Source organism: Pleurodeles waltl, unplaced genomic scaffold (genome assembly GCF_031143425.1).
Source record: "Pleurodeles waltl isolate 20211129_DDA unplaced genomic scaffold, aPleWal1.hap1.20221129 scaffold_127, whole genome shotgun sequence".
NCBI lineage: Eukaryota > Metazoa > Chordata > Amphibia > Caudata > Salamandridae > Pleurodeles > Pleurodeles waltl.
The window spans coordinates 283,437-310,324 of record NW_027149833.1 but is presented as its reverse complement, the minus strand read 5'-3'; the positions used below and the strand labels follow the sequence as shown (position 1 = coordinate 310,324).

The following is a 26,888-nucleotide window of genomic DNA, read 5'->3' as shown; positions in this document are numbered from 1 at the left end:
AAGGAGGGGCACGAAAGGCCCGGTGCAATGTAGTACTCTAAAATGTCCACCCACAACACTGTCCAGGATTCTGAGTGGCAGTACTGACACTGGGCAGCCATCAGGTGGAAGTTGTGCAGGTCACCAGGCTTCTTTCCTCCTCCTTTGTCCTTGCTGGCCCTTGCATTAAGCGACACAAAGACCAGCCACATGAACCAGTCTCCTCAATCCGACCTTGAACCCGAGGTAGGGTGGCTTATCCCTAGATGTAGTCTTTGGATACAGCTTCCACGAAGTTGATGCTGACATCAGGATGGAAATAGTGCAGATGATGTTGAAGATGGTAAAAGCCACCAGACACATGCGGTCAATGACTGTGGCGGCAAATTTTCACTCATTGCAGGCCGCCTCGTCTGCATCCTGGCTACGGAAACGATCTGCCAGGTACTGCACCTCCTCTAGGATCTTCTCAAGTTGGGGATCACCCGGCTCTGAACTGTGCCCGCTGGGCGGCACCCCATTGGAGTGCAGGGAAAGAGAAGCAGGGAAGTCAGGTTGCTTGTGCAAAAGGTCTGAGGTCTTGCCAGTGGTATGGTGCAGCTCTTCTAGGCCTCGGAATCCAATGTATAGTAGGTTTCCATTGGCACTGTTAGGACCACTGCCATGCCGGTCAGGAGTGGTGTGTTCGCTGTCAGAGCTGCAACTCAGAAGGCTTGGGGTACACTGGGGCCTTGGCTCAGCTTCCTCCCCAGGCTTCTTCATCCTCAGGAACCAGGCACACCATTTCAGAACAAAGATCTGCACCTAGGGAAAGCAAAGACACAGAGGGGCATAAAGCAGAGTTTTTCACAAGACCCTATTCACCCTGTCAACACCAAAAGACTGAGAACAAGGGTTTAAGACTAGCGGACCTGAGGGAGAGCTACAGGACATGCAGAAATGGATGTTCTTAAACATTATGTTAATGCTTTCCTGCTGCAACAATATTACATTTATAATATATGTACAAGTTACTTACCTTCGGTAACGATATATCTGGTAGAAACATATTCTAGTTGCAGATTCCTTACCTTAGAATTTTCCCCTAAGCGTCAGACTGGATCCGGAGATTTTTTCTTCGAGCAATACCCTTGCACGTCGGTAGGTGGCGTCGGTTGACTTCGCAGGCGTCGTGGTCACACTGATGATGTCGGGAGCAGTACATAGACGCCGCACTCATGCAGTGACGTCAGTTTCTTTTAATGTCTTTCCACGCCAGAGCGCAGAGCCGCTAAGAACTTTGATATTGGTGCGCTAGAGGTAAGGACCTCAAAGGGGGAATCCCTGTCCCTAGAAATCAGTTCACAAGCAGGGAGGATGGGTGGGCGGTAAGGAATCTGCAACTAAAATATGTCTCTACCAGATATATCGTTACTGAAGGTAAGTAACTTGTACATCTGATAGAGACTTCTAGTTGCAGATTCCTTATCTTAGAATAGATACCCAAGCAATGCCATCCTCGGTGGTGGGCTGCGAACTAAGATCATACTAGAAAGTCCTGCAGGACCGAACGACCAAAGTAGCCGTCCCGTCGGACCTGGCTGTCCAGACAGTAATGCTTAGCAAACGTGTGCAGAGACGCCCACATAGCTGCCTGACAGATATTAAGGACAGGAACTCCGCATGCTAACGCAGTGGATGCAGCAGTGGCCCTGGTAGAATGAGCCCACAAGCCTTCAGGAGGTTGCTTTTTCGCCAAAGCGTAGCACATTTGATGCAAAGAAGCACCCATTGAGAGATGGTACGTTTCTGCACCCCCTTCCGTTTCTTCGCTCCCACATAGCCAACAAAGAGTTGATCGTCCACCCAGAAGTCTTTAGTACGATTGAGATAGAACGCCAATGCTCTTTTTGGATCCAGACGGTGGCGTCTCTCCTCCTCATGGGAAGGATGTGGGGGTGCGTAGAAGGTAGGCATTGTGATGGACTGGCCTACATGAAACGGTGTAACCACCTTAGGAAGGAATGAAGCCCTAGTGCGTAACACCACCTTGTCGGGGTGAACGATAAGTATGGAGGCTTTGAAGAAAGGGCCTGAAGCTCACTCACCCTGCGAGCAGAGGTGATGGCGATGAGAAAGACAGTTTTGAATGTGAGGAGCTGTAAGGGACAATTATGCATAGGCTCAAAGGGAGTACGCATCAAGAAAGTAAGCACAAGATTAAGATCCCACTGAGGTATGATGAAGGGAGTGGGAGGAAATAAGTGGGTGAGCCCCTTTAAGAACCTACTCACAAGAGGAGATTTAAAGAGTGAGGGCTGATCAGGAAGCCTAAGAAAGGCGGAAATGGCAGACAGATACCCTTTAAGGGTGCCCAATGCAGAGCCGTGCTGGGGTAAGGAAAGAATGAACAGAAGAACCTCTGAAAGAAGGGCAGATAGGGGGTCAACAGATTTGTTGGTGCACCATGCCACAAATTTATTCCAACAACAGGCGTATACAGTTTTAGTCGAAGGACGCCTGGCTGCCAAGATAACATTGCAGACTTCGGGTGGAAGGGCAAATGCCGTCAACTGTTGCCGCTCAATCTCCACGCATGAAGGCAGAGGTTGGAAAGGTCCGGGTGAAGGACTGTCCCCTGCTGCTGCGACAGAAGATCCGTCCGAAGAGGCAGTCTGAGAGGAGGATCGATGGACATGCTCAGTAGCTCGGGATACCACAGTCTTCGAGCCCAGTCCTGAGCCAGCAAGATAACTTGGGCCCGGTCGCTCTTGATCTTCTTGAGAACTCTGGGCAGGAGAGGGATAGGCAGGAAGGTGTAGAGGAGACCGGAGTTCCACTCGGAGACGAAAAGCGTCTCCGAGCGAGTGCCGCCTTGGAAACCCCAACGCGCAAAATAGCTGACATTGCGCATTCTCTGCGGAGGCAAACGGATCTAACCAAGGCTCTCCCTACTAGCTAGAATTGGACATCTGCACCCTTCACTGGCTAACCGTCGCTTAGGAGAGTACTGCTTTACACATGATGGAGGGCATGTGTATCTACAACCAAACATGCTACGAATGGGTCTTTTAACCCTATAAGCATCTCTTTGTTGCATGTAGTGTAGATCAAAAGGCAAAACTTACCTTCTTCGAAGCCAGCGGAGGTAGGCTTTCACCATTTTTCACCTGTCCTCATTTACAGCACACACATAGTCGCCATACTGTCACACCAACTACTTTCTCTCACCCTTTGTGCGAAAATAATCTAACTGATAGAGACTTCTAGTTGCAGGTTCCTTACCATTGAATTTCCCAAGGCGTAAGCCTGGATCCGGAGATAATTCTTTGAGCAGTAACTCCTGTGTGCCGCGGGTGTCGTCGTGGTCGCCTTGATGACGTCCCAGACGTATATAGGCGCCACCCTGGTGCGCTGACGTCAGTTATTTTCTTTCCGCACCAGCCTTCGCGCAGATCCGGGCAAAGAGCTACCTCAGTCATTTTTTACTACCAGCGACTGTTTTGTTGAACTTTCTGTGACAAGATTGGGGGTGCGTCAAGGAATGTCACTTAAGACAAGCCTCAAACCCTGCGACTCCTGTCACCGAACTATGTTGGTGACGGATATGCACCTCATGTATCTATTGTTTGGAGCGCTACCATGACCCGAAGTCGTGCTCAGAGTGTTGGGCCATGAATCCGAAAGCTTTTAGGGAGCAGTCCCTAAAGCTGCTGGTGGCCCAACACTCGGCTCCACGTTGCTCCTGGTCTCGATCAAGAGGAAGGTCTCGAGACTGCCTGTGGACTCAACACCACTCTTCGCCCTCAAAGTCTTCTGAGCTTTTGGGTCACAAGGAAAAAGTCGAAGAAGATAAACGTTCACCCTCTCGTTCGGATGATGGGACTAGGGATGAGCTCAGCACTCTAGGCCTCCGTCATCGGAGCCTGCATCTGGGTCTGCTCCGCATTTCCCCAACTTCCTGGGAGCTGGTGTCACCCCTGCCCAACTAAAAGAATTCTGAGGCCATGCGCCTCATTTTTGGGCAGTCTGACCCACCCTCGGCCCCCTTAGGCCCAGGTGAGTCAGTAGGGGCCCCCTTGGGTTCCAAGTCATCGGCTTTGGCCCCGACTCCGGAAGATCCCTCCGGATCAGTTTCTGGATCCGTCCAGATGCCAGTTGTACCAGCGCAACCTTCCCCAGCGTTGGGTCTGACGTTGACGCTCCCGACACTGATTGTGCCCAGAATCGATGTCGATCCTATACTTATACCTGACGACCTCGATCCAGAACGGCGTCAATCGACACCCACTGGGATTGTAGAGGGGCTGCTGCACTCTTTGGAATACCAGCGTGACCCTAACATGGACTAGGTAGAGGAATTGAGTAACACCAGTGGACACCTCCCCTGATGCTGGCATGCTGTCTCCCATCTGTGGCTACGGAGGAGGGGAGCTCTTACTCAATGTTGGTAAGAATGGCGGCTGAGGTCTTGGACCTCGAGCTTCCTTCTGTGGAGGTCAGGACTAATCTCCTAACCAGGGTGCTTCAACCTAGTTCTTCCTCTTCCGAACCTCTTCTCCCATTTAACGAACACTGACAGACGTCCTCTTGGGTACCTGGTCAAGACCAAGCACAGGGGCTCCTGTGAATAGGATGATTGCCAGCCGCCATAGACCTGCACCATCAGACCCCAAATTCCTCACTCAACATCCCACGCCTGAGAGCCTTGACATCCAGGCTTCATCGGGCGCATTTCCTACCGCACCCCTGGATAGGGAATCAAAGACTGGACAGTCTTCCTTTTGTGGCTACTGAAGGGGCACCCAACCGCTTTCTTTCCCCCCAGTCATTGACCCACACATGCTGTACTGCCCCTGCGTGGACACGGGATCCCATGTTCCCGGGGATCAGAGAGCCAGCGGGTCACCTAGTTCACTTCCGCCCCCTCCTCAGCCTCCAAACCTTCCTAGTCTGCAGGCACACCAGGAACCAGTTGGTGGCAGGATTCGCCATCTCCTGCCCCAATGGCAATCCATTATTTTGGACAGGTGGGCCCTCCAGATCGTCCAGAGGGGCTACTCTCTCCCCTTCGAGACATCTCCAGCCATGCCACCTTCATACAATTGCATATCGGAGGATCATATGGCACTTTTCCGTTAGGAAGTCCAAGCCTTTTTGCCTAAGGAGCTATAGAGAGGGTCCCTCTTCCAGAAGTAAGTCGTGGTTGTAATTCCCGCTACTTTCTGTGCCGGGAAAGGACAAGGGCCTTTGTTCTATACTAGATCTTCAGTCCCTCAGCCTCTTCCTCTAAAAGGAGAAGTCCAAAATGTTGGCATTGGCTCAGGTCATATCTGCCCTGGACCCAGGAAACTGGATGGCGGCGTTGGACTTTCAAGACGCATACTTCCACATCCCCGTTACCAGATCAACATTCTTTATTCAAATCTCCCATTGTTGGGAGGTTTATTAAAGGCCTCATACATCTTTTTGCTCCTATCTCAGTCATCAAGTCCCAATGGGATCTGAACCTAGTCTTAACATTCCTTATGTGTGCCCTTTTCGAGCCTCTTCACAATTGCCCTTTACAGCTCTTAACCATCAAAACTGTGTTCTTAGCTGCCTTCACCTCTGCCTTTTGAGTAAGTGAGCTCCAAGCTCTTTCATCTGACCACCTTTCCTGGCAGTACACCCTGACAAAGTGGTACTTCACACAAGGGCTCCTTTTGTTCCTAAAGTAGTGACACCCTTCTATGTCGGGCAGTCCATCACTTTGCCTACCTCTTTTGCACCCCCACATCCCTCTCATGAAGAGGATAGACTTCACTGGTACGATCAAGGTAGAACTCCAACGCTCTTTTTGGATCCAGGCAAAGACTTCCGGGTGGATGATCAACCATATGTGGGTGCAAAGAAGGGGAAGTTTGTGCAGAAGAGACCATTTCAAGATGGGTGCTCTTACGCATCAAAATGTGCTACACTAAGAAGCAACCCCCTGACGGCGCACAGAGGTACTGCTGAAAGAAAAAATATCCAGATCCAGACTGACACCTGGGGAAATTCGAAGGTAAGGAATCTGCAACTAGAATATGTCTCTACCAGATATATCGTTACCAAAGGTAAGTAGCTTGTACAACAGTGGCGTCAGTGCCCACATTTACTACCAATTAAAGAAGGGATCGTATGGTACCTCTTGACTCTAAAGACTTCAAACAAAAAACAAGCAGCCACAGTCCGAGCTATAATTAGATGGTGGGTGTATGTAGAGCCCGTGATTCTACAGCACTACGTGCAACAAACAGATGTTTATAGGGACGGTAACATTTCTTCTGTTCACAAGAGTTAATGACAAATACACTTGCCTAAACTCATAAAGCCTAAATATAATACAGTTGGGGATGTGATGTTCCATTCCCTGAAGCCAGTGATATCAACACTGTACACTACACTTTTCACCTTCTGCTCTTGCAAGCTTCTTCGTCCTAGTTTGTCATCTACAAAAAAAAAAGCCTAAAAGGTGACTGATATTTTTCCACACACCTAATTGTTCTCTTTTGTTGTTCTGTGTTGTTTTTTTGTTTGTTTTTTTCTTCTCTTCTTTCTCTGTTCTCTTACATGTGCCTGATGAATCTGTTTGCGGATGCTGATGCTGTTTCATGCGACTTCCAACCTGGGGGCTGCCATTGATCCTGTGGGATCGTGAAACGGTGTCCAACTAACAATTTTACTATTAACAATTTTCTTTTAACTAAATCGACCATTTTGTCCTTGTTTGGGTTGGGGGTGTTTTTTTTGTTGTTTTTTTTTGTGTGTTCCCAGAGTTCCCAAGCAAGAAGATGAAGACATCCGAAAAGGTAGTGGGATTGGTGGCATATGCTGGAGACTCATCAGATGAAGAAGAAGATCAGGGCAGTCACAAAAAAGCAAGTACATTTGGACAGAGCTGGAACTCTAGTCGACAATTTCCATCTACCATGCAGCAGCGTGCCCAGCAACAGATGCCTTTCTGGATGGCACCATGACCCAACTGGCAACAGGCTGTCCATAGCGAACTCTCAGTAGCAATAATGCAGCATGAACTATTTAATAACACTTAGATTTAAACCTTAAAGGACAACTATTTCTTAACCTTCATACAATGTGAGGTGCAGTAATTTCTTTTGTTTCCATTAGAGGTTATTTGATATCCTCCCAATGGAGTTGGCACCTATTTTTTTTTTTTTTTGTCCAATTTTGAAGGCGTAGATTGGAATTTGAACAGCGTGTGGAGAAACAACTTGCAGAGTGTCATGAGAGCAGGAACTGTGTTCAGCTAACACATTTTATGCATCATCGTATTTCTTTTTAGTCTTGGAACTACTGTTCCCAGTTGAATCGCAATTACAGAAATTGGATATGGAGCTGAAACGAGCACATATAATGTGCCATTGACTTTCAAGTGTCCTTCATTAATGAAAGTCTGTTATGAAGAGCCAGTTAATGGGTGCTGTAATGTCTGTTTTTATTGTGTATATGTCCAAAATGAAAGGACATTGTAATTTGTCTTGATCGGCTGTGTTTTTTTTATTTATTTTTTACGAGCGAATTTTGAACCTGCATTTGCCTTTGGCATACTAACTCTATCAAGTCTGACGCACCTTTGTTTAGCTTGTTGGCCCAACATTTTTTTGAGCGTCCAATTGAGTGAGAGACCTCTAGAGCCTTCCACCTTTACCTTGTTACTGTGGCACTTAGCAGATAATTACCCCCTGTCTAAACCTTGGCCAACTGAATACTATCGCCTATTGCTGAATGCCTTTCTTTCCTTTTTACTTCCCAGTCTGGCACTAACTTTCCGAGTGAAGTTTGGATACCTCTGATATTTTCTAGGGCACTGGAATGAGGCATATCTTTTCTCCATTTTTTTTTTTTCTTTGTTTGCTTCCCCCCTGTTTATTGGGTGTGACCACCTACCCCTTCAGTTGATTGCATTGTTTATTTTCAGTACCCCATTTACAGGAAACTAATGTATTTACTTGCTGCATATGTCAAGGCTACCTGTTCTTCCGGTTTTCTTTTACAGCCATGTCTTCGCATCAGTGATTGTTTTTGGCAAATACCATATTGATTGTCCGCGTCTGTACCACACTTTGGACTCTGTGAAATGGAAGTAGCACACACGTTGCAGTATCTTGCTTAATAAAATTCTTATTTGTAAGAACGTTTAAACCATGCAAAGAAGAATTGTGCCCTTATTACTTATATTTTATGGGACCCTTTCTCCAGTAGTTGTTTTTTTGTATTTTATTTATTGACAACTAGGCCAGAACATGATTGCAGTGACAAAGATTGAACTTACCCAATCGTTCTAACATATCCCACACTTAACAGTTCTCTTCTTTCTCAGTCTCTTTCCCCATGTCAAATGTTTGTTTCTCATTTGCCTCCAGGTCCACGACTTCAGGCCTGTACAATGTGTTTTTTTTTTGTTTCTTAATGACCAAAGACCTGATGATTTACCAGTATACTTGGTGATTCTTAGAACTTTCGGTGTGGCTTATTCATATTTTTATTCCTGTTAAAATACCTTTTTCCATGGGACTTATATGCTCACCTTGGCCCTTCTGAAAGATGCGACCTACTTTGCTTAAGTGATGTCCTAAAAAGCACTGTTGCTCCAGTAATTGTCCCTGCTTCTTGGAAGCTGTAACGTTCAAGCTTTGTGAACAAGTCAATGGTAGGGTGTTGCAATTCTGTATATAATCTACCATTCACACTTCAAATAATTTTCACTTTCGCTTACACTTAAAGTCCCTACCAATTCTTCCTCAGAGGCTGACAGTATGTCCCACAATGTGGATGTTGGGGAATTAAACTGTGCTTTTGTGTTCCTCCAGAGTTTTTGTCCTCCCTTGTGGAATCCTGTATAGGAGGAAAACGTCGTCAAAGATGTTTACCATTCCTGAAATTATATTTGCCCACCACCCATTTTATCCTCATACATTCAGCATTCATGCTGCGGTTTTTAACTCTGAAACTGGTAGCATTTGTCCACAATAAGGTGAAAGTCTTGAGCTAGGCTCTGAATTTTGTTGTGGCACATGCCTTTACATCTGTTACGGGTGCCAGGAAATGGTATTGAGCACTTAAAAGGTGCTGATTGGAAATACAAGTGCATTTCTCATCCTATTTACTAGCGTACTCTTAATCTTAAAGCTGTCTTCTCAACCACTGTGCCATCACCACCTTAACAAATATACGTTGAATGCAAATCTAAAAGGTCTTGAGTAAATGAGGGAGACAAGATGGGGCCGCACATTGTTTTGAGGCTTAGGGTTCAGTGTTTTTGGGGTAAACCTGTATAGGTTGAGCGTGTTTTGAAATCTGAGGGGATTAGGTAACATTTTCTTGTTGGGTTGCTAGGCTGTAGTTCAGAGTTTCTCAATAAAGACTTCATCTTACCTGTATACTGACTGATAATTGTGTTTGCTGAAGTACAGTAAAGACCAACTAAAGACTTGGCATCAGGAAAGGCAAAAAGTCAGGGGGTAACCATGCCAAGGAGGCATTACCTTACAGTGTCAAAACGCTCTTTCAATTGTAATGTCAACATACCTATGTCACACAGCTCTAGTCCATGAGGAAACAAAGCAGATGTCACACAGTGGGACCCACATCTGTGAAATCATGAGGGAAAGTGACAACTCAGTGACCATACACTGGGTGAAAAGGACAGACAGTAGAGAGGTAGTAGTGTTAAAGTACATGTAGTAGGCAGGTTTGTATTCTTACCTGTGTCTCACTGGAAGTATTGCAGGATCACCGTTTTCCTGTTGTCGATGTCCTCTTCTTCTGCTTCCTCGTCTTCACTGTCCACAGGCCCCACAGCTGCCACAAAATCTCCATCTGGACCATCCTCCTGCAGAAAAGGCACCGGTCGTCGCAAAGCTAAGTTGTGAAGCATACAGCAGGCCACGAAGATCTGGCACACCTTCTTTGGTGAGTAGAATAGGGATCCACCTGTCATATGGAGGCACCTGAACCTGGCCTTCAGGAGGCCGAAGATCTGCTCTATAATCCTCCGAGTTTGCCCATGGGCCTCATTGTAGTGTTCCTCTGCCCTTGTCCTGGGATTCCTCACTGGGGCCAGTAGCCATGACAGGTTGGGGTAACCAGAGTCACCTGCAAATGGCGAGGGACAACTGTTAGACACACACTAACCTGTAGGGATATCCCCAGACCCAGCCAACCATTCCCACTGACTTGCTTCCAGGTGCTCACCTAATAGCCACACACGGTGCCTCTGGAGTTGACCCATCACATAAGGGATGCTGCTATTCCGCAGGATGTAGGCGTCATGCACTGAGCCAGGGAACATGGCATTCACATGGGAGATGTACTGGTCTGCCAAACATACCATCTGTACATTCATCGAATGATAACTCTTCCGGTTCCTGTACACCTGTTCACTCCTGTGGGGGGGGTACCAAAGCCACATGGGTCCCATCAATGGCACCTATGATGTTGGGGATATGTCCGAGGGCATAGAAGTCACCTTTCACTGTAGGCAAATCCTCCACCTGAGGGAAAACGATGTAGCTCCGCATGTGTTTCAGCAGGGCAGACAACACTCTGGACAATACGTTGGAAAACATAGGCTGGGACATCCCTGATGCCATGGCCACAGTTGTTTTGAAAAGACCCACTAGCAAGGAAATGGATCACTGATAGCACCTGCACTTGAGGGGGGATTCCTGTTGGATGGCGGATTGCTGACATCAGGTCTGGCTCCAACTGGGTACACAGTTCCTGGATTGTGGCACGGTCAAACCTGTAGGTGATAATCAAATTCCTTCCCTCCATTGTCGACAGGTCCACCAGCGGTCGGTACACCGGAGGATTCCGCCATCTCCTCACATGTCCCAGCGGACGGTGCCTATGAAGGACAACAGCGAGCACAGAGTTAAACAACTCAGAGGTATGTACCCACAGTCTACACAGAACACCATTCACACACAAAATGTGGCCTGTATGTGTGTTGAGACTAAGCCTAGGTATGTGTGACGCAGTTGGTAATTAGGCCATGTGGGCCCCTGAAATGGCGGCTGTCTGACCTGTAAAGTGGGACAATGGGATGTGAGGTAACTGCGCTGGCGTTGTACACCGTCGCGGTAGGCGGTCGAAGACCGCAGCGCAATGCTGCATTGGTTAACATTGGACCCTATGGGTCCCAGGAGCCAATGAGGATGTACGCCGGCGGTGATGGTACGCACCGCCGTGGACATGACTGCCGCGGACGTGACCGCCATTTTCTAGCTGTTGAATCACACGATACCTGATCTTCAACAGGAGAGGACCTACACTGCAAGTGCTGCTGTGACCTCGGTCTGGAAGAGACAATGGCTCGTGCATCTGGGGAAAGGGCCCCTGCCTTCACATCGGAGGAGTTGGAGAAGCTTGTCGATGGGGTCCTCCCCCAGTACACGCTGCTCTACGGTCCTCCAGACCAACAGGTAAGTTCACAGGGAGCATGTTGTATGGGCTATGCCTGTGTGGAGAGGGCTGGTTGTAAGAATGAAGGGGGCAGAGTTATGCGTGCATGAAAGACGGTGGGTGCATGTGCCACATGGCAAGGGTAGGGATGGGACCCACTCACTTTGACGGCGCAGTTGGTAATGACTTCTCTTCGTACCCTGTACATTTCATGTAGGTCAGCGCCCACCAGAAGAAGGATATTTGGCGTGCCATCGCCAAGGACGTCCGGACCCTGGGGTTCCACCACATACGGAGCACCCACTGCTGGAAGAGATGGGAGGACATTCGCCGCTGGAGCAAGAAGACGGCGGAGGCTCAGCTGGGGATGGCCTCCCAACGTGGGAGGGGTGCCCGTCGAACCATGACCCCCCTGATGTTCAGGATCCTGGTGGTGGCCTACCCGGAGTTGGATGGCGCTTGAGGGCACCACAGCAGACACAAGCCGGTGAGTACACTCTCATTCAGCTGACTGCGCGCAGTGGAGGTGTCTGAGTGGGGGAGGAGGGCTGTGAGTTTCCCTAGGCCAGGGCGAGTACCGTAGGCTAGGCCCCTCCGTAAGGCATGGCCCTGTGGCCCCCCACCCCACCTCTGTAGAGTGCCAAGTACAGCTATTCATGCACCTGTGTCATCTATGTGTACAGATGTCTTCCATAGCCTTGTAGGCCATTTCCCAGGAATTGCACTGTAGAGCCCAACAGCGCAATTGTGTCTGTCTTGTCCGCCAACGGTAGCAGTAATCCATGCACTCAACATGTCTTTCTTCTGTTTCCACCCCCCTTTTTTGTGGTCTCCCTGTTCTTGTGTGCATTAGCATCATCAGGCGGAGGAGCAGTGGCACCGGAGCACGAGGGAGCTGCATCCCACATGGCCATGGAGGGCCACACTACGGACTCTGAATACTCCAGTGGGACGGAGGGCAAGGGGAGCACCACAGTGGGGACAGGAGCTCCCTTGTGGTGGGGGCAACATCTGTGCCCCCCACTTCTACAGGTACAGCCACCAGCACCGCCCTCCCAGCAGCCCCTCAGCCTTCACCCCGTGCCAGCTCACCCAGGAGGGTGGGCATCACTTTCGCCCCAGGCACCTCAGCTCCTGCCCCAGTCACCCCTGCTGCCCTCAGTGAGGAGGCCATTGACCTCCTCAGGTCACTCACTGTTGGGCACTCTACTATTGTGAATGCCATCCAGGGTGTAGAACGGGAGTTGCAACAAACTAATGCATTCCTCGAGGGCATTCATTCTGGTCAGGCGGCCCTTCACCGATCCTTTCAAACTCTGGCCTCAGCACTGATAGCAGCCATTGTCCCTGTGTCTGGCCTCCCCCCTCCAACTTCCTCCACCCAGACCCAATCCCCTCTACCTCTGCCTATCCCAAGCACACCATCAGACCAGCCTGCACACACCTCACCACACAAGGGAAGCTCAGGCAAACATAAGCACCACACATCCCACAGGCACTCATGCAAGCATCACACACATACAGACACACCAACATCCACTGCCTCCACTGTGTCCCCCTCCTCGTCGTCTCCCTCCTCCCTCCCAGTCTCGTCTACACCCACACCTGCATGCACTACCTTTACAGCCACTACGTCCCGCACCAGCACACCCCGCTCACGTGCAGTCACCACCCCCACTACCATTCCCACGTCCCCTGTGTCCTCTCCCAGTGTGTCTGTGACGCCCCGTCCGAAGATACACAAACGCAGGCACACACCCACCCAACATACATCCACCTCACCACAGCCTTCAGCGCATGTACCTGCACCCAAAACCACAAAACGTACACCTCCTACAACCACCACCTCTTCCTCCACTCCCAAACCCCCTCCAGCTACCCGTCCCAGTGTGTCCAAACAACTTTTCCTGTCCACGATTAACCTATCTCCCCACCCCCCCCCATCCAACTCCTAGGTCCCGAACTAGCATCTCAGCCACAAAATCTCCGGGACCAGTGGTGCCTGTTGTCACAGGTATGTGGAGTGCACCGGTCACCAGGACAGCCAGTGTGTCACAGAGCCACAGCACAGCCAGTCCCCCCCTGTGAAGCACCAGACGTTGGCCAGTGCCCGGCGGGAGAGGGGGAAGACTCCAGCCACCCAAGCCGCTCCCAGGGGTCCCGGTGGGAGTGTGGACTCAGCTGTGACTCCTCCCAAGGTGGGGAAGGGCCAGAAGAAACCCGGCAAGTCTGGGACGAGCAGCACGGCGGAGAAGCCCGCCAGCCCCATCGTCGCTGCCCAGGAGGCCACCGCCAGCCCCATCGTCGCTGCCCAGGAGGGCCCCGCCAGCCACAGCCCACCTGCCTAGTAGGGCCCCGCCAGCCACAGCCCACCTGCCCAGGAGGGCCCCGCCAGCCACAGCCCACCTGCCCAGGAGAGCCCCGCCAGCCACAGCCCAGCTGACCAATGAAGGAGAGCCAGCCCCAGCCCAGCTGGGCAATGAAGGACCGCCAACTCAAGCACCGCTGCACAGGGCAAGCACCGCTGAACAGTGCAAGGACCGCCAACTCAAGCACCGCTGAACAGGGCAAGGACCGCCAATTCAAGAACGGCTGAACAGGGCAAGCACCGTTGAACAGGGCAAGGACCACCAACTCAAGCACCGCTGCACAGGGCAAGCACCGCTGAACAGGGCAAGGAACGCCAACTCAAGCACTGCTGAAAAGGGCAAGGACCGCCAACTCAAGCACCGCTGCACAGGGCAAGCACCGCTGAACAGGGCAAGGACCGCCAACTCAAGCACCGCTGCACAGGGCAAGGACCGCCAACTCAAGCACCGCTAGCCATGAGCGGCAGGGGCACTGACGCAACAGGGACCGTCACAGGGTGAGTGATGCACTCTGGGCACCAGTCCCCCTCCAGAACCAGTGGAGACATGCATCCACTCTCTTTCCTTCACAGGATGAAGCACCCTGGGCACCAATCACCCTCCAGAACCAGTGTAGACATGCATCCACTCTGTCTCTCCTTCACAGAATGAAGCACTCTGGGCACCAGTCCCCCTCCAGAACCAGTGTAGACATGCATCCACTCTGTCTGTTCTTCACAGGATGAAACACTCTGGGCACAAAGCCCCCTCCAGACACCAGTGGAGAATGTTATCCACTTGAGAGACTGTGGCTTTGCACTCCCCAGGATTGATCAGTGGGCAAACCACCCACTGTAGAGACTTGAGAGACTGTGGCTTTGCACTCCCCAGGATGCAGCAGTGGGAAAACCACCCACTGTAGAGACTTGTGAGACTTTGGCTTTGCACTCCCCAGGATGCAGCAGTGGGCAAACCACCCACTGTAGAGACTTGAGAGACTGTGGCTTTGCACTCCCCAGGATTGATCAGTGCGCAAACCACCCACTGTATAGACTTGAGAGACTGTGGCTTTGAACTCCCCAGGATTGATCAGTGGGAAAACCACCCACTGTAGAGACTTGTGAGACTGTGGCTTTGCACTCCCCAGGATGCAACAGTGGGCAAACCACCCACTGTAGAGACTTGAGACTGTGGCTTTGCACTCCACAGGATTGATCAGTGGGCAAACCACCCACTGTAGAGACTTGAGAGACTGTGGCTTTGCACTTCCCAGGATACATCAATGGGCATGGAGGCCCCTCGTGGATCTGGCGTCATGCACTCATCCGGCTGAGGTGCCACCCTTTCCCTTCCCCCAGAGGTGCCTGTTGTATTTCTATCTGATGCCCCTGCAGTGTTCTCTCTGTTTTGATCTGGTATCGTGTGTGGGCCCCGCCCATGCATTGTGGGCCCAGTGATCCACGGACTATAAATGGTGCAATATCTGGACTAATAATCTTGGTGTATATTTTGTTAATAGTGTATAATAATAATGTCGATTTTTGCTTACTGATTTTTGATATATTACAATGGTTACACTCATTTCCTTTTGTCTTTGCATTCTTCCGGGGGGGGGTGGGGGTTGGGGGGTGTTAATATAATGTATAAATATGTATTAGTGTGTGTGTTGTCGTGGGTGGGGGTGTTGCGTGTGTGTGTGTCCCTGTTTTTTCCCTCCCCTCTCCCCTGTGTCGTAGGTGCAGTACTCACCGTGGTCTTTGCCGCCGGCGTTGTTGCTCCTGGTACAGGAGCAGGAAGACAATCGCAGGGAGAATTTGGAGGTCCGGGTCCATGGTGTCCTCCTTCCTCGTGGAGTGTTTAGAGGTGAGCGTTTTCCCTTTGAGATTCCTGTTTCCGCCGTGTTTTTATCCCCGGTGTATCCTCCCCGGACAAGGTGGCAGATTGGCCTGTCATAATAGTGTGGCAGGTACATTGTCCTCTGCCTGTCTGTTGGCGGTGACCACCGAGATGTTTGTTTGTACCGCCGTGGCGGACAGAGTGTTAAAGTGGCTGTCTTTGTTGGTGGTTTCTGCCACAGTCGTAATTGCAAACTTTTTACCGCTGGCCTGTTGGCGGTCTTACCGCCGCTTTAACACCGTCCGCCAGGGTTGTAATGACCACCTCTATCTTGCACCTTAACTTTTTGCAAGGATTAATTCAGTGCAGCCTAAATATTGTACTGCCTCATGAGGATTTCTGATTTGATCAAGCCGACTTTCTTGATCCTCAACGCGCCCCGTCTTCCCTCACGGGCCAAAATAACTAAAAGGGACAACTGAATAAATAGTTTGTCAATCTGTTCTAGGTCGTTCATCTCAGCGGCTCTATCCAGTGTTAAGGTTAATTTCTCTTCCTGTCGTCTTCTGGCGCTGCTGTGGCACAATCTAGTTACTGTTTTTCACCTAATAGTAAAATTCTCAGTTTGTAATACTCTGTGCTCAGTTACCGAATTCTATGATCTTCTTGGGTGCAGTTTAATAACTGATGCACGTAATGGGGATTAATCCATGGCTACATAGGCATTTACAAGGTTTAACATATTTAGGGTTTTTACTTAATTTGTGCCCGGAAGCACGTCTTTGATTTGTTCCATATGACAAGCTTTGATGCACCAGAGTGGGGAGCGGGACACACTTCCAGGCACATGGACGATCAGTTCATGGTGCATTACGTAAAGAACCCTGCGACTTGTAACTTGCTGAATGGTTAGATGCTGCGCTGAGTCATAGTCACTACTAATGGGAACACATGATCAAGCATATTAACATTGGGATATCTGAGCTACTAATTGGCAGATGTGATCAATGGTAACTGTGAGGTAAATTGATATGATATTCAGTATGTTTTCTGAGATAGCGTTCGATAATTAATAAACTATTTCCATATCTTATTTTGTGTATTTTTATCCTTATGAGGACAGTTGGCTTTCAGGTTTCCGAATCCTCCTGAGTAAAATCATTCGGAATTATAAATTTGTATTTTGTCAAATTCTGTACCAAATCCTCCCTAAAGCTACAGCCAATGTTTTTGTTAATGGAGGATTAAGAAGGTTGGGCCTATGAAGTAAGGCTCTGCTGATACTATCCCCCTAGAGTAAAGGGAAGTAGAGAACTGTCAGTTTCAAGAAGAGCTAGTGACGTGTTACTACTTCCTACATTTGCCCTGTTCTCATTTGCTCATTGTTGTTGCGCTCTAGTGGCAGTATGCATCATGGCTGTGTTGGCTTTGAACAGTGGGAGAATTCTTTCAGTGCGATCACTGGGGCGAGGGATAGTAATCTAGCTTCCGACAGTGTTCTACATTTCCTGTGGGCACCGTTGGAGTGACGTCTAGTATGGGCGATGTTATAGCACCCACGCCAATATGTCTTATTGTATCCTTTCTGTGGGTACATCAGGTGAAAGAAGTCCATCTGTTAAGTGAAAGTCTTTTTTGGCAGCTTGCTAATAGGACCGATATTACCAAAACTGTAAAAAAAAAAAAAAAAAAAAAATTGCCCTCTCAAAGACACCTTAATACAACATGGACACAAAGTTGAATGCTTTCAAGTGTAAGCAATATTCTGCCCACATTAGAAAGCAGGACCCCACACTATTTCAGTAGCTCTTGATGCTCACAGTTTTGGTGTTACCGACCACAGACAAACTTTCTGTACAGATCCAACTTGCACCAAAATGCATACTTTTCATTAAATCTGTGAAGTGGAAGATCAATCGGTAACCTGGCAAGCCTAGATTTAACTGTAGAGAAAGATAGTTACAGGCAGTACTTGGTGATGAAAGGTCAAGGGGTGAAGATGGTGCTTTGTGTGGTGGTTTATTTTTTGGACTTTTTTGTTTTCCCTCTGCCCTTCCACATACATCTCTATGTCCTTGAAGGGCTAAACTTCTGTGTAAAATTCAGAAGGAGGACTAGGCTTCCAGTAGGCTGTGGGTGTACCAGAAAATAATATTTTTGCTTCTTGAAATCATGGGTATCGCTTTTTTCAGTAACATTTTTGTTTTTGCTGACAGGAACGTGATGTCTTGGTCGATTCCACCTCTTATGGGCATAAAAACCGAACTCCCAGAGAGAAATGGTTCCAGGGCCTCATCTGGACGTCACGGTGAGCATAATTCCTACAGAATACGGGCTTTGAATGTTGAACTGTGAGCCGGTCTGCATCATAGTTTTCTTTTGTGGAGCTCGCTCTCTTGCATTGCATATTGTGTATTGAGCCCCTAGGATAAGATTAATGTTCAACACCAAGCCTGTTTAAGAGTCTGAGTAATCTAGTCCAGTGCAGTTCTGTGCTTTCACCCTGTGCATCTTCCCATGTTGCAGGCCAAAAAAGCCTTTGAAAGGGTTGAGAGGCCAGCATGGTTCTAAGTAAATTTATATATGGGTACAGGAGGCTGTCACATGCCAGGTGTGCATACCACAGAGCCAGGCCACAGTATACTAATATTTCCAATTAGAGGAGCAAGGCTCATTTGACACTTTATGGGGTATCCTAGCTTGTGAACTTCCAGACCAAGCCAGAAGTCTGTTGGCGGTTTTATGGCGTTTTTTTGGGCGGTATTTTGCCGGTCATGTGTATTTCGGCGCTCTTTTGGCGGTCATGTGGCGCTCTTTTGGCGGCCGTTCGGCGCTCTCCTGGCCCTCTATCGGCGCTCTCCTGGCCCTCTATCGGCGCTCTCCTGGCCCTCTATCGGCGCTCTCCTGGCCCTCTATCGGCGCTCTCCTGGCGCTCTCTGTCGGTGGTCTTTCGGCGCTATTCTGGCGCTATTCTGGCGCTATTCTGGCGCTATTCTGGCGCTATTCTGGCGCTATTCTGGCGCTATTCTGGCGCTATTCTGGCGCTATTCTGGCGCTATTCTGGCGCTATTCTGGCGCTATTCTGGCGCTATTCTGGCGCTCTTTCGGCGCTCTTTCGGCGCTATTCTGGCGCTCTTTCGGCGCTATTCTGGCGCTCTTTCGGCGCTCTTTCGGCGCTCTTTCGGCGCTATTCTGGCGGCCATTTGGCGCTCTCTCGGCGCTATTCTGGCGGCCATTTGGCGCTCTCTCGGCGCGGGGGGCATAGGTGGGAGACTAGTCTTCACCAATGTGCGCATATGCGAGTTAGCATTCAGGTGTAAAACAGTAGCATGATCCAAAGACAAAATTAGCCCTGCTCTGTTACCTTTAAGTTAAAGATCCTTACCCTCTCTGGAGCCAAACTATTTCATAACACACAGCGTCCTGTCAGAAATTGGTTGGAAAGGACTCTTTCTTGCACCTTAACTTTTTGCAAGGATTAATTCAGGGCAGCCTAAATATTGTACTGTCTCATGAGGATTTCTGATTTGATCAAGCCGACTTTCTTGATCCTCAACGGCCCCGTCTGCCCTCACGGTCCAAAATAACTAAAAGGGACAACTGAATAAATGGTTTGTCAATCTGTTCTAGGTCGTTCATCTCAGCAGCTCTATCCAGTGTTAAGGTTAATTTCTCTTCCTGTCGTCTTCTGGCGCTGCTGTGGCACAATCTAGTTACTGTTTTTCACCTAATAGTAAAATTCTCAGTTTGTAATACTCTGTGCTCAGTTACCGAATTCTGTGGTCTTCTTGGGTGCAGTTTAATAACTGAGTCAAGTAATGGGGATTAATCCATGGCTACATAGGCATTTACAAGGTTTAACATATTAAGGGTTTTTACTTAATTTGTGCCCGGAAGCACGTCTTTGATTTGTTCCATATGACAAGCTTTGATGCACCAGAGTGGGGAGCGGGACACACTTCCAGGCACATGGACGATCAGTTCATAGTGCATTACGTAAAGAACCCTGCGACTTGTAACTTGCTGAATGGTTAGATGCTGCGCTCAGTCATAGTCACTACTAATGGGAACACATGATCAAGCATATTAACATTGGGATATCTGAGCTACTAATTGGCAGGTGTGATCAATGGTAACTGTGAGGTAAAGTGATATGATATTCAGTAAGTTTTCTGCGATAGCGTTCGGAAAATGTATAAATTATTTCCATATGTTATTTTGTGTATTTTTATCCTCATGAGGACAGTTGACTTTCAGGTTTCCGAATCCTCCTGAGTAAAATCATTCGGAATTATGAATTTGTATTTTGTCAGATTCTGTACCAAATCCTCCCTGAAGCTACAGCCAATGTTTTTGTTAATGGGGGATTAAGAAGGTTAGGCCTATGAAGTAAGGCTCTGCTGATACTATCCCCCTAGAGTAAAGGGAAGTAGAGAACTGTCAGTTTCAAGAAGAGCTAGTGACGTGTTACTACTTCCTACATTTGCCCTGTTCTCATTTGCTCATTGTTGTTGCGCTCTAGTGGCAGTATGCATCATGGCTGTGTTGGCTTTGAACAGTGGGAGAATTCTTTCAGTGCGATCACTGGGGCGAGGGATAGTAATCTAGCTTCCGACAGTGTTCTACATTTCCTGTGGGCACCGTTGGAGTGACGTCTAGTATGGGCGATGTTATAGCACCCACGCCAATATGTCTTATTGTATCCTTTCTGTGGGTACATCAGGTGAAAGAAGTCCATCTGTTAAGTGAAAGTCTTTTTTGGCAGCTTGCTAATAGGACCGATATTACCAAAACTGTAAATGTCACATGCCAGGTATGGATACCACAGAGTCAGGCCACATTATACTAATATTTCCAATTAGAGGAGCAAGGCTCATTTGACGCTTCATCGGGTATCCTAGCTTGTGAACTTCCAGACCAGGTCAGAAGTCTTTTGGCAGTTTTTTGGAGTGTTTTGGCTGTCATTTGGCGCCATTTGGCTGTTTTTTGGCTGTCTGTAAGGAAATGCCTCCTTGGAATGGTTACCCCCTAATCTTTTGCCTTTGCTCATGCTAAGTTATGATTTGAAACTGTGCTGGGACCCTGCTAACCAGGCCCCAGGACTAGTGTTCTTTCCCAAAACTGTACATTTGTCTTCACAATTGGCACAATACTGGCACTCAGGTAAGTCCCTTGTAACTGGTACCCCTGGTACCAAGGGCCCTGTTGCCAGGGAAGGTCTCTAAGGGCTGCAGCATGCCTTATGCCACCCTAGAGACCCCTCACTCAGCACATGCACACTGCTTCACAACTTGTATGTGCTGGTGGGGAGAAAATGACTAAGTCGACATGGCACTCCCCTCAGAGTGCCATGCCAACCTCACACTGCCTGTGGCATAGGTAAGTCACCCCTCTAGTAGGACTTACAGCCCTAAGGCAGGGTGCACTATACCACAGGTGAGGGCATATGTGCATGAGCACTATGCCCCTACAGTGCAGGGTAGCCATAAGAGTATATGGTCTGGGAGTTTGTCAAAAACGAACTCCACAGTTCCATAATGGCTATACTGAAAACTGTGAAGTTTAGTATTAAACTTCTCAGCACAATAAATACACAATGATGCCAGTGTACAATCTATTGTAAAATACACCCAGAGGACATCTTAGAGATGCCCCCTGAATACATGCCCGACTTCTAGTGTAGGCTGACCAGTTCCTGCCAGCCTGCCACACACCAGACATGTTGCTGGCCACATGGGGAGAGTGCCTTTGTCACTATGTGGCCAGGAATAAAGCCTGTACTGAGTGGAGGTGCTTCTCAGCTCCCCCTGCAGGAGCTGTAACACCTGGCGGTGAGCCACAAAGGCGCACCTCTTTTGTTACAGCGCCCCAGGGCATCCCAGCTAGTGGAGATGCCTGCCCCTCCGGCCACTGCCCCCACTTTTGGCGGCAAGGCTGGAGGAAATAATGAGAAAAACAAGGAGTCAGCTCCCACCAGTCAGGACAGCCCTTAAGGTGTCCTGAGCTGAGGCTCACCCCTGCCTTTAGAAATCCTCCATCTTGAGTTAGGAGGATTCTCCCAATAGGATTAGGGATGTGCCCCTCTCCCCACAGGTAGGAGGCACAAAGAGGGTGTAGCCACCCTCAAGGACAGTAGGCATTGGCTACTGCCCTCCCAGACCTAAACACACCCCTAAATTCAGTATTTAGGGGCTCTCCAGATCCCAGGAAATCAGATTCCTGCAACCTGAAGAAAGAAGAAGGACTGCTGACCTAAATCCTGCAGAGAAGGAGGAAGACGACTACTGCTTTGGCCCGAGCCCTACCGGCCTGTCTCCAACTTCGAAAACCTGCTCCAGCGACGCATCCAACAGGGACCAGCGACCCTGAAGTCTCAGAGGACTGCCCTGCATCTAAAGGACCAAGAAGCTCCCGAGAACAGCAGCCCTGTTCAAGAAACTGCAACTTTCTGCAACAAAGAAGTAACTTTAAAGACCCCACGTTTCCCGCCGGAAGCGTGAGACTTTCCACTCTGCACCCGACGCCCCCGGCTCGACTTGCGGAAAAAACTAACACTACAGGGAGGACACCCCGGCGCCTGTGAGCCCGTGAGTAGCCAGAGTTGACCCCCCTGAGCCCCCACAGCGACGCCTGCAGAGGAAATCCAGAGGCTCCCCCTGACCGCGACTGCCTGTGTCAAGGGACCCAACGCCTGGAACCAACACTGCACCCGCAGCCCCCAGGACCTGAAGGAATCGAACTCCAGTGCAGGAGCGACCCCCAGGCGACCCTCTGTCTAGCCCAGGTGGTGGCTACCCCGAGGAGCCCCCCCCTGTGCCTCCCTGCATCGTTGGAGAGACCCCCGGTTCTCCCCATTACTTCCTATCTAAAACCTGACACCTGTTTGCACTCTGCACCCGCCTGCCCCTGTGCCCCTGAGGGTGTACTTTCTGTGCCTGCTTGTGTCCCCCCGGTGCTCTACAAACCCCCCTGGTCTGCCCCCCGAGGACTCGGGTACTTACCTGCTGGCAGACTGGAACCGGGGCACCCCTGTTCTCCATTGAAGCCTATGTGTTTTGGGCACCTCTTTGACCACTGCACCTGACCGGCCCTGAGCTGCTGGTGTGGTAACTTTGGGGTTGCCTTGAACCCCCAACAGTGGGCTACCTTGGACCCAACTTTGAGACTTGTAAGTGTTTTACTTACCTGCAAAACTAACTTCTACTTACCTCCCCAGGAACTGTTGATTTGTGCACTGTGTCCACTTTTAAAATAGCTTATTGCCATTTCTACAAAGACGGTACATGCTATTGTGATTATTCAAAGTCCCTAGAGTATCTAAATGGAATACCTTTCATTTGAAGTATTACTTGTAAATCTTGAACCTGTGGTTCTTAAAATAAACTAAGAAAATATATTTTTCTAAATAAAAACCTATTGGCCTGGAGTAAGTCTTTCAGTGTTTTTCCTCATTTATTGCCTGTGTGTGTACAACAAATGCTTAACACTACCCTCTGATAAGCCTACTGCCACAAAATAGAGCATTGGAATTATCTCTTTTTGCCACTATCTTACCTCTAAGGGGAGCCCTTGGACTCTGTGCACACTATTTCTTACTTTGAAATAGTATATACAGAGCCAACTTCCTACATTGGTGGATCAGCGGTGGGGTCTAAGACTTTGCATTTGCTGGACTACTCAGCCAATACCTGATCACATGACTTAATTCCAAAAATAGTCATTAGAAACTGATTTTTGCAATTGGAACTATTTTTCTAAATTTTTAAAAGTCCTGCTAGGGCCTTGTGTAAGTCCCTGTTAGCATTTCTTTTAGAGTTTATTGTTTTGTAAAAGCTTGGATTAAGTTCTAGAAATAGTTTTAGATTCTTAAAAAGTAATCCCAACTTTTAGAGAAATAATGTCTAGCACAGATGAGATGGTGGTGGAACTGAACCTCACCCGTTACCTGCATCTAAAGATGTCAGAGTTAAGGTCTTTTTGTAAGCTAAAAAAGATAAAAACTGGGTCCAACTCTACCAAAGTACAGCTCCAGGAGCTTTTGGCTGAGTTCAAAAGGGACAACCCCTCTGAGGATAATACTTCAGATGGGGAAATTAGTGAACAGGAGGATGACTTCCCCCCTCCTGTCCTAAATAGGGAGAACAGGGTCCCTCAAACCCTGACTCCTCAAATCCTAGTCAGAAAGACTGGTTCTTCCATAGGGGATTCCAGTAGCTCTGAAAACATTGAGGGCAGCCTCAATGAAGATGACCTCCTGTTAGCCAGGATGGCCAACAGATTGGCTTTGGAGAAGCAGCTCCTAGCCATAGAAAGGGAAAGAAAAGAGATGGGTTTAGTTCCCATTAATGGTGGCGGCAACTTAAATAGGGTCAGAGAGAATAATGAAATGCTAAAAATCCCCAAAGGGATTGTAACAAAATATGAAGATGGTGATGACATCACCAAGTGGTTCACAGCTTTTGAGAGGGCTTGTGCAACCAGAAAAGTAAACAGATCTCACGGGGGGGGGCTCTCCTTTGGGAAATGTTCACTGGAAAGTGTAGGGAGAGACTCCTAACACTCTCTGGTAAAGATGCAGAATCCTATGACCTCATGAAGGCTACCCTGATTGAGGGCTTTGGATTCTCCACTGAGCAGTACAGGATTAGGTTCAGGGGGGCTCAAAAATCCTCAAGCCAGACCTGGGTTAATTTTGTAGACTACTCAGTGAAAACACTGGATGGTTGGGTAACTGGAAATGAAGTGCATGACTATGTTGGGCTTTATAATTTGTTTATGAAAGAACACATTTTAAGTAACTGCTTAAATGAAAAGTTGCATCAATATCTGGTAGACTTAGGTCCAATTTCTCCCCAAGAATTGGGAAAGAAGGCAGACCACTGGGTCAAGACTAGGGTAACCAAAACTTCCACTGGGGGTGACCAAATGAAAGGGGTTACAAAGCCTCCCCAGGAGAAAGTGGGTGACACGACAAAGAAAGAGAGTCCTCTGTAGGCCCCTAGAAACCAGACCAGGTGGGTGGGCCCCAAGACACAACCCAAAACAAAGGTGGGTCCCAGGGTAAGAACTGGGATGCCACTAAGGCATGGTGCCAAAACTGTAGACAGACAGGGCACCACACCAAGGACACTTCTTGTCCCAAAAGCAAACCCCATAGCAAAGTCCCAGAGGTAACCAGTGTAGCCATTGGGGGTGACTCCCCAGATAAGGAGGTCTTCATAGCCTTCAACTTGAAAAAGGGCCCAACAGGTGAGTTGGAGATTCCAGAGGGAAGTAGACACTTCCACCGCCTACTGGTGAATGGAATTCCAGCCACTGCCCTGAGAGACACTTGTGCCAGTCACACTATTGTGCATGACAGGCTGGTTTTCTCAAACCAGTACATCCCAGGTGAGACTGCCAGAGTAAGAGTTAGCCCAGACAGGGTCAGTGATAGGCCTGTGGCTTTTGTGCATATAGAAGTGGTTGGGACTTTTAGCTAGAGAAGGGTGGTAGTCAGACCAGACCTCCCCCTTGATTTCCTCCTTGGAAATGACTAACCAGAGGTTACTCAGAGCCTAAGAGGGGAACTGGTCCAGTACCAGCCCTCTCCCAAGGATTCTGGAGGTGCTACCTCTGCCGTAACTGCAAGTAGGCCGCAGAATAAAAAGAAAAGAAAACAGAGTAGGAAAGGGGGGTAACCTTTAGCCAAGGTTCCAGTAAGCCAAGGAGATTCTGCTCCAGTAAGGGAGAACTCCAAAAGTGGCACTGGTAAAGTCCAACCTGGCCCACAAGAAGTCCTGACTAGTCAGGCAACTGTTCAACTGGAGTGGGTGGCTCCTCAGTTAACAGAAGAAAGAGTGGAAGAAGGGTGTTTACTACAAGATGCAGTAACCCCCCACTCCAACACAGCAGACAGGCACCCTGAACCCAAAGAAGCCTGTAACTTAGCTTCTTCCCTTGTAGGTGAAGAGCTAAAGGTGTGGTTCTGGGCACTGACAGCTGTCAGTGGCCCCTGCTGGGTGTTAGCCTTTATGGCTGCACTATCCTTGGCATGGTGGTCTGACCCCATGCCAAATAGCAAGTTAGGCCCCCTGACCATGTTGGTCATGGTGGGGTTACTCCGGCTATGGGTAACCTCTTTGGGTAAACTAGGGGTGTGACCCTGGCTAAAATGAGATTAGCAGAGGTGGATACCTCTAAACCCAAAATAGAGAAAATAGGTGAAGACATTAAAAAGTCAGACAAGAGGCAATTCGGACTAGGTCCTATCACTGTGGAAGTGGGTAGTTCCCCAGAGGGAATGACCTGAACAGGAGGATGTAAGGCAGAGTAGGCCCTGCAACAAACCAGCCTATTTTCCCTACTCTTCCTCGCCTGACAGACTAGGAAGACTCTCCCAGCTTTGGCTGAGTCTCCTGGCCTGTGGGCTGGGGGGAGGCTTGTGTAAGGAAATGTCTCCCTGTTGCAGTTACCCCCCACTTTTTTCCTGATACTGATGCTGACTTGACTAAGAAGTGTGCTGGGATCCTTTTAACCAGGCCCCAGCACCAGTGTTCTTTCACCTAAAATGTACCATTGTTTCCACAATTGGCACGCCCCTGGCACACAGATAAGTCCCTTGTAAAAGGTACCAGTGGTACCAAGAGCCCTGTGACCAGGGAAGATCCCTAAAGGCTGCAGCATATGCTGTGCCACCCTAAGAGACCCCTCACCTAACAAATGCACCCTGCCATTGTAGATGGTGTGTTTTGGTGGTGAGAAAAAGGCAAAGTCGACATGGCATCCCCCTCAGGATGCCATGTCCACAAAATACTGCCTGTGGCATAGGTAAGTCACCCCTCTAGCAGGCCTTACAGCCCTAAGACAGGGTGCACTATACCACAGGTGAGGGCATAGCTGCATGAGCATTATGCCCCTACAGTGTCTATGTCTATTCTTAGAGATTGTAAGTACAGTGTGGCCATATTAAGTATATGGTCTGGGAGTTTGGCAAAAACAAACTCCACAGCTCCATAATGGCTACACGGAATACTGGGATGTTTGGTATCGAACGTCTCAGAATAATAAACCCACACTGATACCAGCGTTGGATTTATTAAAAAATGCACACAGAGGGCATCTTAGAGATGCCCCTTGTATTTTACCCAATCTTTCAGTGCAGGACTGACTGGTCTGTGCCAGCCTGCTGCTGAGAGACAAGTTTCTGATTCCCTGGGGTGAGAGCCTTTGTGCTTAGCACCTCCACCCTGCGGGAACTGTAACACCTAGCAGTGAGCCTCAAAGGCTCAGGTTTCGTGTTACAATGCCCCAGGG

The 26,888-nt window shown here is 48.9% G+C and overlaps 2 non-coding genes and 1 pseudogene across 2 annotated transcripts; 2 read left to right on the top strand and 1 right to left on the bottom strand.

Annotated features, from left to right (window-relative positions):
* Positions 1-241: 241 nt before the first annotated feature.
* LOC138273940 (neuronal acetylcholine receptor subunit alpha-7-like) overlaps positions 242-26,888 on the bottom strand; it is a 29,273-nt pseudogene continuing 2,626 nt past the window's right edge.
* On the top strand, positions 16,829-16,955 carry LOC138273955 (small Cajal body-specific RNA 4). The gene has a single exon (XR_011200326.1). It is a non-coding gene; the product is annotated as a small Cajal body-specific RNA 4 (non-coding RNA).
* On the top strand, positions 19,952-20,078 carry LOC138273962 (small Cajal body-specific RNA 4). Its single transcript, XR_011200333.1, has one exon. It is a non-coding gene; the product is annotated as a small Cajal body-specific RNA 4 (non-coding RNA).